This window comes from Cetorhinus maximus, chromosome 17, assembly GCF_964194155.1.
Source record: "Cetorhinus maximus chromosome 17, sCetMax3.hap1.1, whole genome shotgun sequence".
Classification (NCBI taxonomy): domain Eukaryota; kingdom Metazoa; phylum Chordata; class Chondrichthyes; order Lamniformes; family Cetorhinidae; genus Cetorhinus; species Cetorhinus maximus.
In genome coordinates, this window is record NC_135895.1 from 35,090,590 (window position 1) to 35,102,744 (window position 12,155).

Here is a 12,155-nt window from a genome sequence, read left to right on the forward strand (position 1 = left end):
CTCTCCTTCTGAAGCACTCCTGTTATGTAATATATATATATATAAAGTTAAACATTAGTTTCTCTCTTTGCAGCATGTCCTAATGAGTTATTCCATACATAACACAATTCTAAATTTTACTTCTTGTGTCGGAAAATAGTTTTTATATCAAGTTTGCTCGAGATCCAAGTCAAAATCCTAAACTCTCAGAAATGTATGAATTTTAGAAGATCTAGTCTAAGATATTATTATAAAGGGGCATCCGACTTACTTCTTGATTGACTCTGAAAGAGCAGCCTTTGGTAGTCATGTAGACATGGGCATCTGTCAAGTGCCAAGAACAGCTTCGTTCTCTCCCGCCCCACCAAAAATAAAAATGAAATGTCATTTTGCATTTGTTCATACTGTCAGAGGTTGGCATCAAGCATGCTGTGCACTTAACCAGAACATTTAATTAGCACACAGGGCTGCCGCGATCTGACAGCCGGCAATATCTGTACATAACTAGGAGGCAGCACAATCTGCTTCCTGCACGTGGCCGCATTATTTTGTTCTTGTGAAGGGAAAAGGATATCAGGCTGGACTGTTTACTAGATATAGCAAAACATCAATATACTTGGCGTTAATGGTAAGTATGCACAAGAAGAACTCCTCTGCCTCCCTGTGTTCATCACCATTTCCAGCAAAATAAAGAATGTAAAAAGCAGGCTGTTGTTCCACTTTTGATCCAGGATTTGAATCCAGCCCAGGCAGAGAAAAAAGGCTTTTGTTATGGGGATTGGATGGAATAGTGGATTACAATACAGCTTTTTCCAATCTAGGATCTGGGTTTGAATCCAGTCCAGACCGAAGGGATCAAACTTTCCACCCTCACAGCTGTTAAAGGTCGTGTATTTTTGGCAGTATTAATCTAGTGTCTAGTGGGCATGATGAACAAAGCTGTAAAACTGCTCATAAAGTGGCACTAATTCTCATTAAATTGGCAGTCTCATTCAGAAAGACCATAAGGATAGTGGTGTGGAGATGGAAATGTCACGACGGATGCTGATATGATGTTGACATTGATAAACATTATTTGGGCAGAGTAAGCTATAATTTATTTGACCTGGGAGTGATTGATGTCGACAATGGGTTAAAGAAAATCACTAAAGTGCCTCATACCCTGGCAATGACGTCCCTCCATCTCCACCCATTAAAAGAGAATACTCAGAGCCTCCTATTTCCAAATGTTGGTCCTCAAGGATCCAACTTAATATTGCAAAGTGGGAAGTCGCAATTAATTTCCCATGAGACTCAAAACATTAGATTAAATCTCATCATTGTAATCCCTCTCTCACTTGCTTCATATGATCAATTCTCCACATCATAATTGGGCTTTTCACTGCAACCACTTTTGCTGCAACATTTGTTTATTTTCCTGTTTATTGTCTTTCATCCAGCTGAATGCAAACACATCACATCTACACAACACTTGTGTTGTATGAAAATTGGAAATGTTTTGATTCCAGGTTCCAAAAGTGCTAATACAATGTTTTTTCTCCCTCCGCCTTATCACTGCTGCTCCTTTGTCTCTTTTCACTCTCTTTTGTTTCTGCAATTACCTCTTGCTGTTCTTTGCTCGATGTTTTTTGTACCACTTCTTTGCTTTTGGTATTTGGGGTTTTAACTATTTTCTTTGCTTTGCTTTTCTTCCCTCCCTTACCCACTCAGTTTCTTTCTCCCCTTTCACATGTTCTTGTTCTTTATCCCCTAAACAATTTATTGTTATTCATTCATGGGGTGCGAGTGTTGCTGGTTGGACCAGCATTTATTGCCCATCCCTAGTTGCCCTTGAGAAGGTGGTGCTGAGCTGCCTTCTTGAACTGCTGCAGTCCATGTGGTGTAGGTACACCCACAGTGCTGTTAGGAAGGGAGTTCCAGGTTTTTGACCCAGCGACAGTGAAGGAATGGCAATATAGTTCCAAGTCAGGATGCTGTGTGGCCTGGAGGGGAACTTGCAGGTGGTCGTGTTCTCATGCATCTACTGTCCTTGTCCTTCTAGGTGGTACAGGTCGCGGTTTGGAAGGTACTGTCGAACGAACCTTAGTGAGTTGCTGCAATGCATCTCATAAATGGTATACACTATTACCATGTGTCGGTGGAGGGAATGAATATTTAAGGTGGTGGCTGGGATGCCAATCAAGCGGGTTGCTTTGTCCAGGGTGGTGTCAAGCTTCTCGAGTGTTGATGGAGCTGCACACATCCAGGAGAGTGGAGAGTATTCCATCACACTCCTGATTTGTGCCTTATAGATGGTGGACAGGCTTTGGGGAGTCAGGAGGTGAGTTACTTGTCGCAGAATTCCCAACTTCTGACCTGCTCTTGTAGCCAAAGTATTTAAATAGCTGGTCCAGCTCAATTTCTGGTCAATGGTAACCCCCAGGATGTTGACAGTGGGGGATTCAGCAATGGTAATGCCATTGAATGTCAAAGGGAGATGGTTGGATTCTCTCTCGTTGGAGGTGATTATTTTCCAGCACTTATTTGGCATGAAAGTAACTTGTCACTTTTTAGCCCAAGCCTGAATGTTGTCCAGATTTTGCTGCATATGGACATGAACTGCTTCACTATCTGAGGAATAGTGAAAAATGCTGAACATTGTGCAGTCATCAGCGAACATCCACAATTCTGACCTTACGATGGCTGGAAGGTCGTTGACAAAGCAGCTGAAGATGGTTGGGCCAAGGACACTACCCTGAGGAACTCCTGCAGTGATGTCCTGGGACTGATGAATGGAAGAAGAGACCTTGAAGCAGCTCAAGAAGTCACATTCAACTCAAAACATTAATTCTGTTTCTCTCTCCAAACCTTCTCCGCATTTCCAGCACTTTCTGTTTTTACTTCAAGTTTTGTAGTAGGTTTGGAGAATCTGAAAGAAGTCTGTGGGTTAACTGTTGTGCAATTTTCTCTGCTCATTAATGGCTTTCAATGAGAAATCCTGATTTTTTTTTCCCCGAGAGACAATCAAAATTATGAGGCCGGTTGGTGTGCCAGCTTCCTGACCCCATAGTGGCCTGGCTGCTTTTTCTACTTTTTAATTAAATTTTTTAAAAAGTGGTTGAGAGGGCACCTTCATGTTGAAGCACCTTTTCAGTTACTTAGTTTTTCCATAGCTGGGTGCACCCCTGACGCTGGCGACCTCTGAGTGGCACGTTAGCTTTGAGAGCCTGCCTGCTGCCCTTCATTATATGGGAGACCTGTCTCTATGCCAATTCAGGGCCCCAGTCAAAATTCCGCATCAGTGACTGTTTCAAACCAGGGCTGGGTTTGGGATCTGAAAACAGCCCAGGCTTCTGTTTATTGTCCCTGAGGTGAAAATTCAGCCCTGTAGCTCTGAACTTGCTATACCTCCTTCCTGGCTTTTTAATGATCCATAAAAATCCTAACTGTGAATTGTGTGCCCTTTCTAGTGGTCCACTAACAAACTAATACACTGATTTTCATGTTCAGAGGAAAAGTTGGACAGTTTGCTGGGCAGCAAAGTGTCCAGTTCCTTTTGCCGCAAAAATTTGCATTGCTGGGCAACGAGTATAAAAATACCAGGTAGACACCAAGATGACAGTCATACCACCCAGGCTCTAGAAGTACCTTTGGTCGACAACCCTTCCTTCCCTTAATCTCTCTACTTCTCCATCAACCTCTTCCTCTAAGATGTTCCTATTGTCTATTTCTCTGCTTCAGCATCCAGTTTTGTTTGTCTGATTGCACCTTTGAAGTGTTTTGGGATATTTTTCCTTGATGAAAGGTAAAAATACAAATTACAAGTTGTTGTTGAAAGACATCAGAAAGATGTATTTCTCAGCTGAAACAATGTTATCTATGTCAACACATTGGAAGAAAATATATTCCTTTTTAATTCTCTAAAAATGGATACTGTGCCTTAACTGAAACACTGCCCGCTTTGTTCTACGCACACTCCTAACCCATTGCCCCCATGCACACTCTTCTTCCCTGTACCTCAGGTACAGCCAGCACTCACTACCCTCACCAAGTATGTGCCCGATTTTAATTCACGTGACACCCATTCACTTACACGATGTCAAAATTGGGTCTTATACTCTTCCATTACCTCACCAACATCGTGGAGCACCTTCACTACATGGGTGGCAGGGCGGATCCCCAAACCGTTGTAGAGTCCGCCTGATTCTTACTCCACTTTAATCAATAGGATGAAATTTGGGCGATCCTAAAAGTGGTGTGAACACAGAACTCAACCAACTCTGAAAATGCTGATGAAAATTGATATATGAGCTAAGTCCTCATTCCTAAGAAACAAAGTGCTATCTGGTGAGGCTCCAATCCCAATTTCAGAGTCACATGGTTGAATATGGGTCACTGATAGGTCATGTGACACTATAGGGGCGATTCTACAGTCCCTGTATGTGTGCCTAGTGAGGCTGCATGTGAGATTTGGAACTTGCAGTATTAGCCTTTTAAATGTTTAAAGTACAGTATGTGAATGGAGAATATATTACAGTTTAGTATTGCAATTAAAACCTCCATAGACACAGGTAGATTGGAAGAGATTTGTGTCATTTCCTATAATTATATTTGAGCTTCAAATCCGTCTCTCCTCTAGCAACTTGCCAGATTTCAATAGCAGACACCAAGTCCCTGTTTAACATTGTATCATTTAACATTGTTTCACTTTAACATCAGTCAGGTAAAGGGGCCTGTATTTGGTGCCACAAGATTCATTTTAAAGTCATTTCCCGCTGGTCTGATACCATTTTGAACTGGCCTCTCCTGCTCCCTGACTTGTGGCCTCTCTCGGTTCCTGACCCTCCTACTTTGCGGCTTCTTCTGGTCCCTGATCCTTTGGCTTGCAGCCTCTCCCGGTCCTTGACTCTCGACTTGCGATCTCTCCCACTCCCCAACTCCCACACTCGCTGCTTCCCACTCCTGAATCTGCGTTTCCATTTACGATCCAGATCCGATCTGAAGCCAGAGCTCTGGGGTTGTGAATGTGCAGGACCCGAGGGTGCAGGAGTGTTGGCACTGTTATAATCCATCATTTTTTTTAAATGACTGTCGAAACTGCTCCTCCTGCCTCTTGTTGTTCATCTCCGGAGCCCTCGCTCAAAGCGAGGGTTTAGGAGAGGGAAGTAGTGAATGGGAGTGTCGAGAAGCAGGAGGGTCAGTGAGAGCAAGAATCGGTGAGACGATGAGTCAGGGAGCGGGACTGGCCAAAAATTGGAGGGTCAGTGAGTGGGAGAGACCACAAGTCAGAGGGTCAGCAAGAGGAAGGACCCACAGGGAGCAGGGGGGTCAGAGCAGGATGTGTGGTGAGCAGGAGGTTTGGGAAACAGGATTGGTGGCGAGCACAAGGTACCATAAGTTACCATATTTCTTTTACATTTTTTAATCTGTTTTATTTTAGAAGTTACTGCATTTACCATTACAAGGATTTAGCGATATAAAATATTTCAACTTACAGGGTATAATGTTTCAATGTTTTTTTTTCTGATGAGGAAGGTCCTACAGAACCTAACTACAGCTTTTACATTGGTTTTATTGGGAAAATATGATTTGTTTAAAGTTGTTTCACTTAAAGTTGCAATTTTTAGGAACGCAATCACAACTTTAAGTGAAAACTTACCGTGCACATTAGGGATTAACCACATCAACTCCTTCCTTCAGGTGTACTTTTGCTCTTTTGGCTAGTTGTGGTGTTTACTGAGCAGCTGTCTGTGGAATGCAGCCCAGAGCGTGCAGCCACACACACACTGAAATTTATCTTGAATATGCACTTTTAAACTTTTGGCCATGTGTGACAGGGTGGGGAGATTGAATTTGTAGGAGTTTCATAACCGTCTTTGCACCTGCTATTATATCACACTAACAATAATGGATACTTTGTATTGTTTACATGGTTATAATCTAACTAAAGTATCGGATGGCCATCACAAACAATGTAGGAAGCAATAAAAATAAAATCTTATTGAGTCCTTTAGATAATGTCACTTAAATTCCTAAATGAGATTATTTTTATGGTAATCACTCATCCACTTTAAATATATATATTTAGCAGTGTTATTTAAAATAGATTTACAATCCTTTGTGCTGCTGGCTGCAGAAATTGTTACATTTTAGCCACTGCATTGTAATGGACATTAAGGGAATCAAGGGTCTTGAGGATAGGTTAGGAAAGTGGAGTGTTATTGAATTGTGCATTCAATGTAAAAAAAAACATAATTGAGATATGATGATGTCTACTCTGAAGCGTTACTGATTGTGGATGCAATTACTGCAAATGTAGCTGGGTTAATTACAGGTAGGACAGGTACAGACTAAATGTGCTGCGATTTTAGTCCTTCTCTTTCAATTGCTTTCTCTCATCAGTACTTCACTGTGAATAAACAGTATAGTTTATCTGCATTTCATTAAGGTTCATTTTAATATCTTGCTTGTTTTCAGTGGAAGCTTTCTCTAGGCACCTGAAAGTGTTTACTGGCCTGGACTTTGCAGTGAGTGGTGGAGCAACGACACTTGCCACTAACCTCAAAGAAAGCCTCGTTGAAAGATCTAGTGATCTTTACGGCAGGAACTTTCTCTCTTCTCACCATGCAGCTGATTGCAATGTTCTTCAATGAAGATTCCCAGCATGGAGCTGCAGTGATATCATCAAACTGTACATGCAGCCAATCACACTAAAAAATTTTCACAGATAGCCAACCAGAAAATGAAAAGCTGGAAGAATGAATCACCTTTTTAAAAAAAACTTCCATAGGACAAAAGAAAGATTGGGGTATATACATGGGGTTAAGGTAGAAGTTGTGTTATGATCTTGAAGAGATCAGTAACTTTTAAAAGGAATTCAAACTCCCAGTTATTAACTAAAATAATTATGTCACAGGGTTTCAGGTTTTAAACAAAAACTTTTACTGTCTGAGTTAAACGAGGCAAGTACTACTAACTTAACAATACATTTTGTAAATTCTTATTCTTTAAACCCGAACATCTCAATAGGACATTTCCTGTTCTATTTTTATTTCCACCCAAGTGTTCCCTATACTTTACAGGTACTTGAGGCGAACATAGCTCTCAAAAATTCACTCTTCAGTGTTCCTGCTATTCTCCGAGGTATGAGATTTCTTGAGGCCCCTCCACCAGCATCTGGCTTGGCGACCCTCCATCTCTCCCTAAGCACCTTATAATTGTGCTTCCCAGCTCAAACATGGGTCTCACTACTCTTGCTCAATGACTTCAAAATCAGAAACACCTTTGGTTACTGATAGCCCTTTGCCAGTGGTCTCAGCTGCTTCCAAGCACCAACTGCTGGCAGCATTCTCTCCCTGCCTGTTTCCAAGCAGTTCCACTATTTCTGTGAGAAATCACAGAGATAAGGCCAAATCAAAAGGGCATCTCCCTGCAACTATCCCCATAGCAACTTGGCACACCTGGGATGTCCCAGATAGAGATTCAAACTAATTACTTCCAATTCCCAAACCTTCCCTTTGTTTTAGGAAACCCTATGAATAATTTAAACCCCTCATGAAGACACTGTAGACATGTTATCTCCACCAGAAAACACTGAAAGGGGCCACCTATTGTTTAATGTTTTCCTACTTCCAACTCTGACCTTATTAAATAATGACAGGCCATCCTTTGAATTGCAATTACTTTAGGTCTGTTTACCGGCCTCTTACAGTTTTAAAAAATTTATCTTACATTTAAAAGTTTCAATCCCCAAACTAAAAGTTGTACTCCTAAAACATATGAACCATTAAATTAGAAAAGAGTTGAAATATCATCAAGAAGGTTTTTGAAAAATTATTTTAAAAATTTAGTTTAAAAAATCCTAGTAATTTATCACAATTTACATCCTCCATAAATATAAAATACATTTTTCAGGGCCAGATTTGTTGTCCAGCAATAGTTGGTACAGCTCACTTTGAACAATGTGTAACTTTTTATGAGGTTTCTAACAGAGATATGAGAGTGGAAAAGGCGGAGCAGGCTCAAAGGGTAGAATGGTCTACTCCTCCTAGTTTCTATGATACTCTACAATTGAGTTTGCAACCTGGTTTCCTGTCACTCCCACAACGTCAACAGTGGTTGACTGGCAAATGTACCCTCACAGGTATTGTGCCACCTTGGAAGTGTTAGCAAACTGACAGACTAAATTTAGTTTAGGTGTCTTTCGTACTTTTGGTATGTTGCCTCAGAATTCATGTGTCAAGTCTGACATTTCATTTGTTCTTGTTTTAAGGAAGCTAGGCGGAGTTTGTAATAGTGCCTTTGGTACAAAAAATAACAAGGCTATATAGGTCAGATATAATTATCAAAACTATGCAATAGAAAAATTAAATAACTCAAAGTAATGGATCAAGCCATGTGTGCTCTGTGGAGCCCTACAGCAATGAATCCCTGTTTTAAATTTTTATTCTATTAATGGACACAAACTGTGACTTGGGTCTAGTATATAAAGGCTTATTTTAAAAATATGTGCTACCAGGAGTCAGTCTTGTCTGTCGGTCAAGTACTGATAGTGGGGACATGGCTCAGATTTGGACAGGACCGGAAACCGTAATATTTTCGATCATAGCATTTTCATAAATATGGAGACAAAGAAGCAGAGTGAGTTGGCAATGTTAGTGAAGGATTCTTTCACAGCAGAATGTTGTTGTAGCGGTTTGTGTTAAGAGGGAAAGAGAAATGGTACAATCCTTGGTGTGCATTAAAGATGTTGCTTGATTTTTTGAGGTAACTGTAGTCAAGGAATAGGAGGTGAACTAGGTGCTCGAATAGTGGCGCCAAGTATCTCCAGGAGGCAGGAGCTGCCTGCCTGGTGCCAGCAGCAAGAGCAGGCAGCATCCATGATGGGGTCTGCTGCTGACTTGCTGATTAGGGCAGGCAGCTCCTTTGGAGGGCCATCAGCATTTAATCGAAGGAAAGTGGCTATGCTACCAAAATAAAAGTCATGCGCACATGCCAGAGCAAAAACCTCCATGCACAAATACTATTTATCCAATATAAACAAACTTTCATGTCTCCCCATTTTGAAACCGACAGCTGTGCACTAGCGTGCACCAGACTGTTCTGGTTTGCCAGAATCCCGTTAGAAAATTGCAGCCCCGAATTCCCTGACCCTTTAACAAGCTCCTAAAGGAGTTTAGTGGGTCGTTGACTGGAGGCAAGCAGATTCCCCATTCCCGAATACTATGCAGAGAGTCGAGAAAAAGGCATCATAATTTATTTGTGACATAATACAAAAAGGCAGTTTCTTAAACCAAGCTTGTGAAGTCAGAACTACTCTAAGGTTAAACTCTGCTATATTTTGGCCTTCTCAGTCAGAATCAAAACCCGTAGAGACTCGCTTAAGCTGCATCAATTGATTTTATTAATAGATTAACAACCTCCTTATACAATGCTGTGATTAATTGAAGCTGACCGCAGTTAAAACTAGAGCTTCAGCAAATTGGTTGTTATCTTTATTCATAAGCTTGGAACAAATGCATCAAGACAGTGATTTTATCTCCAAAACAAAGTGGTGCAGCATTTGAAAAGACTGGGAATAAGTAATAAACCTCAGGTCCTATGTTTCTGAAAAAAAACTGACCAGCAGAAAAGGGACTTTTCACCAATGATATAAAGTTATCCAACTGCACGTCAGAAATGAGAGTATGTATTGTATCTGCCAAAGAGGTTTAGCAATTCAGTTTGGAATATATTGCATAATATTGATTCATTGGGGTGCCTAACCCTAATGCGATCAAATTGAGTAAAAGTTCAAAAATTATTCTAGCATCTCACCTTTTTTCTGCATTTACTAATCGAGGAGACGAGCAGCAGGTATATTCCAAAGCTTCTGACAAAGCTCTTTAAACCATGAGGCAAAACAACCACTGATGTTCCCCTCCTTCAACCTCTGCCTTTAGCGATAAGGGGCAGCATTTTGGCCGCACAGCCTGTGCAATTGCTTGGAGCCCCTAGCGAGTCCGGGCTGTCACCAGCCGTGCCGGCAACGCAGTCAATCTATGCTGGCAGAGCTCTTAGCCAAATGTACTTTGTCTCTGCATGACTGGTGTGTATGGATCTTTCCCATTCCCATTGTACAACCCATGCAATTACAAATTGAACCTTTGCATAAGGGTGTACAAAATGACCGCCACCCCTCCTATTCAAGTGCAACCTTGGATTTGCACATTTCACCAAGTCAATGCCCAATAGTTCAGTTGCTTTATGTTCCCAACTTCAAAAAAGATCGGATGAAAGGTAATTGACTTGAAATGTTAACCCTGCTTCTCCGCAGATGCTGCCAGACCTGCTGAGTATTTCCAGTAGTTTCTGTTTTTATTTCGGATTTCCAGCATCTGCAGGGTTTTCCTTTTGCTCAGTAAGAACTATTTGGCACAATGGAATTCGATGACCTACAAACCTAGCCTGTTACAATAACACAATCTCATCAGGTTATCACAACATACGCAAAAGCTCTAACAGGATTCTGAGAGATGCAAAACATTAGCAAATACCAGATTCTCGTGCACCCAGTCAGGGCTGATGCAAATATTTGCACTGAATGAAAGTGACCTTGAGATCGGAATGGTGAAACTGCAACTTTTGCACCAACAGACAGTAAAAACTTCATTACACCCGAAGACATGAAATAAGGAGAGTGGGGACTGCAGGCTGATTCTCTGAAACTCCTGCAACTCCAAACCCTGAAATATAGTGATTTGTGAAATGAGATAGGCAGCCTTGTATAGTTTTAAAGGAAAGTGTATTTCCAAACAATGAGTCCTTTTGACATAAAATTTAATATTGGAGACTGACTGCTAAAAGATGCCATAATAACTGACTTGTTGTGAAATTAGAGCAGCTTTTATTTTATAATGTGTCTGATTGTCAGTCACCCATTACGTCACAGTCCTTAATCCTTGAGTGCAGATGCCATCATATATGAACTATGTGCAGAGATCTGGGTATTGTTGGTTGCCATGACATCCATCACACATAAAGACAATGGAATAAATCTTTACGAACTCTGCAGTAATGTACCATTAAAAACTAACCGACATATTAGCTAGAACCTAACGGCTGGTAAGCTGCTTTGCCTTGCCTGTAATTTTATCAGCAGATTCAAATTTCCCAAACTCCATGGTGACCGATAGACAGCTTAGTAACACAGGAACTCTGAATCTGCTGATCTAGCGGGTCCACCAACCAATACATTGAGGTAAGAAGTCCACCCTGTCCTCAAGCAAAGGCAATCATCCGAAATGATCTGAGCACTGGGTGGAATGGTTGTTCTCAATTCTCTCCCTGTGTGCCCCTTATGTGTGAGAGCGATTATAAGAAAGCTTCTCGAGGAAATGGTTCAACTCATGGTTATTAAACATGAAACTGGAAGATTACAATGTTACCGAGCTCCCTCATTTGATTGCACCCTTGACGTCATGCCCAGGTATTCATTGTTCAAAACATAAACTGAGTGTCCCTTAATAAAGCTCTGGCAACATATTTTCCTTGCTCTGTGACTGTAATCTCAACACCTCCATTAAAGTATGGGAGAGGGATCCAAAATGAGTGCATTACGGTTTTGCATGGTAACATTGTTTTAGTGTTGTCTTTCTATTACTGATTTTAATGGACCAAAATCAATATGTTGGGTGCATGCAATTTTGCAAAATGAGTCCACCATAGGAACAACAGAAACTTGAACAATCAGAAACACACCTGTAATATTGCTCCATTCACACAGCTCATACAGTTTAAAAAAAAATTATTTTCATGATTTAGGTGCTACTAGCAAGGCCAGCACTTACTATCTCACCCTCATTGACCTAACAACTGAATGGCCTGCTAGGCCACTTTCAGGGGGCAGTTAAGAGTCAACCACATTGGTAAAACTGAAGTGACATTTAGGCTAGACTAAAACAAAAATACCTGGAAAAACTCAGCAGGTCTGACAGCATCTGCGGAGAGGAACACAGTTAACGTTTCGAGTCCGAATGACTCTTCATCAGAACTAAGGAAAAATAGAAAAGAGGTGAAATATAAGCTGGTTTAAGTGGGGGTAGGACAGGTAGAGCTGGATAGAGGGCCAGTGAGATTGCCAAAAGATGTCATAGACAAAAGAACAAAGAGGTGTTGACAGTGGTGACATTAGCTAAGATATGTGCTAATGGTGACAT

The 12,155-nt window shown here is 41.1% G+C and overlaps 1 protein-coding gene across 8 annotated transcripts in view; it reads right to left on the reverse strand.

Moving 5' to 3' along the window:
* Positions 1 to 12,155, reverse strand: part of slc6a9 (solute carrier family 6 member 9) — a 235,565-nt gene that overhangs the window by 97,093 nt on the left and 126,317 nt on the right. The window contains exon 1 of one of the 8 annotated variants that reach the window (XM_078560988.1): positions 9,775 to 9,919. The exons of the other annotated variants lie outside the window; for them this stretch is intronic. The gene's annotated coding sequence lies outside the window, so the exon portion shown is untranslated. Of the gene's footprint in view, positions 1 to 9,774; positions 9,920 to 12,155 lie in introns of those variants that run through there. 8 annotated transcript variants of the gene reach the window in all.